The following is a 2719-nucleotide window of genomic DNA, read 5'->3' as shown; positions in this document are numbered from 1 at the left end:
CATTCAAGATGAAGGAGCTTGGCGAGGCCAAATTCATTTTGGGAATGGAGATTGACCACGATAGAGAATGTGGAACGTTGATGATCAAGCAAACTCGGTACATTGACGACATTGTGGAACGATTCAATCAACGTACACAAGGTGAGGAAAGTTCAGCAGAACACGAATAATCGGGGGACCCCCTCCGTTAGTTGGTGTCTGGGCGCAGTTGGTAAGTTGGATCCAGCAATCTCGCAGATTTTGCTGATCCCGCTACATCACAACACAATACTTCGAGCCGGGCACGAGATCGATCTCGTGGCGAATTCCTCGGTCAGCTGGTAGCTCAGCTGGGATCTTATCCGGAAAGACATCTTCATATTCGCGGGCGGACTCGTAGACTGGATTGCCGGATTCGAGTAGCGCTTCCCAAGACTGCGCTGCAAAGCGCTCCTCGCGGGCCGACTTCGGTTCAGCGCTCTTTGGACGCGAGGGAGCGTCGCCGTCATTGACTGCATTCACTTCGAGCGACGCCGAATCGGCGTCGGTGATCAGGCAAACCTGTTCGATTTCATCGACCTTGAGGCCGCAAAGAAAGTTCTTCCAGGAGAGATCTGGAAATCGAGTGATCGACCCTGCCTCGCCAGGCGGGTTTGCAAGCTCGAGTGTTCGTCGGCGGCCGGAGGTACCTTCCACATACTCAAGCACGCAGACCGACTCCGTCGGTGAGCTGTCACTTGGTACGGGCGCTCGGCGAGGTTTCAGCCGACGCTGCTTCGACTTCCTCTTTCGCCGCCTCAAGTGCGAGCTCGAGGATGATGAGTCGCTCTCGCTGGACGAGATGTCACCCCCCTCTAGCGGGAGCCCCTGCTCGACCGCGGTAGAGTTCAGCGGGAGCGCCAAGTGCTCGACCACCGGCTCAATTGAGGGGAGCCCCTGCTCGACCGCCATTTCGTTCGTCTGCGGGAGCCCCTGCTCGACCGCCATCTCGTTCGTCTGCGGGAGCCCCTGCTCGACCGCCATCTCGTTCGTCTGCGGGAGCCCCTGCTCGACCACCAATGGTCTTCATCCCCGCGTCGCCGCGGGGACTCGTCAGTTAACAGCACTGCGCAAGCCGTGCAGAGAGGGCCATCGCTCACTCTGTGCACAACGTGCGTCGTGGATGACCGGTGCACGACGGTGACGTGAGGGCCAATCCTTCTGGGCGACCAGGAGGTGCGTGAACACCTCGCTCACATCATAATCACTGCGGCGCTTGACCGACCGGGCCAACCAGTCAATCTCTGGTTGATAGCGCGTCAGCCACGGCATACCCAGGATGCAGTCAAACGCGTAATTCGTCTCAATGACGAGGAAGTCGTCGTTGCTTCGGAAACCGTCGAACGTGTACGGAAGGGTAATCTCGCGCCGCGCTACGCGGCGTGATTTCCCATCGGCCAACTTGACAGCGACCTCCCCTCTACCTTTGCGGACAGTGATGTCCGACGGGAGTACCGACAAGCACGACGCGCGGGGAGCAGACTGCAGACGGGGACAATGAGCAGCACATGGGTGCCGAGGATGGTCCTCCACTTCCCCGAGGTCGCCGACCAAGAGCTGTAGTGCGGGATGGGACGCCTTCACGCGTGCAGCCACGCCGTTCGCAGAGTCGCGGTAAGGACGGAGGCCAGGGTAACTGACGGCTCGGTGAGTAGTGGTTGCGGCGGAGACTGGTGCGATGTGAACAGGTAGAATCAAGCTTCGGGGGCTGCGTAGTGTGTGCTGGGGTTTCACCTTGGTTTCACCTGCAGCTGGACTCGGGCTGGAGCAACTTCACCGGGATGTGGATGCCATTGCAGTCAACGGGTGGAGTACGGAATGTCTTTTGTTGTGGTCAGCTGAGGACTTCAATTTCACTTGGACTGCCAGTGTCCTTGTGAACTGCATTAGGAGTTAGTACTGCCAACTGCATGTTTCTTTGCTGTGATGAAAGGCATTCATGTCCACTTCCCTTGCTGCCTAGTCGCTCAAGATGAGTGGCTAGCAGCACATTGACGAGAGCGAGCTGGTCAGCACCTGACTCATGATCTCGTTCACTTTGTAATTTGCACGACACAGAGTACATCAATACATTTGGCTGCTACTTCCGTGCGGGTTGGCCCCCGCATCGTCGTGTGTTTCCTGTTTTGCTTTAAAATCCCCGGGCTACACTACAGTATTGACGCTTTTGGCGGAAACTCGCCTTGCCAAAAACAAATGGAGGGTAGTGCGAATAAAGAGCTCTACCATAAAACTCGCTCTGTCTACATTTATTAGGCAGACTTAAAGTTATCGCAAGTTAAATGAACGGTCATTCTTTAGCGGACCGGTAAAGTAGGATGTTTTATTCAAAAATCCAGAGCTTCCCCGGGTGCAACACGGCATTGTTTATGGAGTGAAAAGCGAGCTGTCTCAAAATTCCTTGTGAAATCAAAATCTGTATGGGGGAATATGGCGTTATAAAATTCAATTATTGATGTGATTAGGTCGAATTTGAGTTCTGTAAAACATCCACGTTTCTGCAAATTTTGTTTGACGACCAAACTCTGGTGGAAGCTCGTAGCGATTCTGACGTGCAAATCGATCGTCAAACTTGGGTATAGGGGCGAAAGACTAATCGAACCATCTAGTAGCTGGTTCCCTCCGAAATTTCCCTCAGGATAGCAGCAACTTATTTACGATAGTTTTATGAGGTAAAGCGAATGATTAGAGGATTCGGGGA

The 2719-nt window shown here is 54.3% G+C and overlaps 1 non-coding gene across 1 annotated transcript; it reads left to right on the top strand.

Moving 5' to 3' along the window:
* Positions 1 to 2538: 2538 nt before the first annotated feature.
* Positions 2539 to 2719, top strand: PITG_33558 (the record flags this gene model as incomplete). Its single annotated transcript, XR_009934950.1, has 1 exon — positions 2539 to 2719. It is a non-coding gene; the product is annotated as a 28S ribosomal RNA (ribosomal RNA).

The sequence above is a fragment of the Phytophthora infestans genome, genomic scaffold (genome assembly GCF_000142945.1).
Source record: "Phytophthora infestans T30-4 supercont1.2937 genomic scaffold, whole genome shotgun sequence".
NCBI classification, from domain to species: Eukaryota; Oomycota; class Peronosporomycetes; order Peronosporales; family Peronosporaceae; genus Phytophthora; species Phytophthora infestans.
The sequence above is the reverse complement of the archived record's forward strand: the minus strand, read 5'-3'. Positions and strand labels throughout refer to the sequence as shown.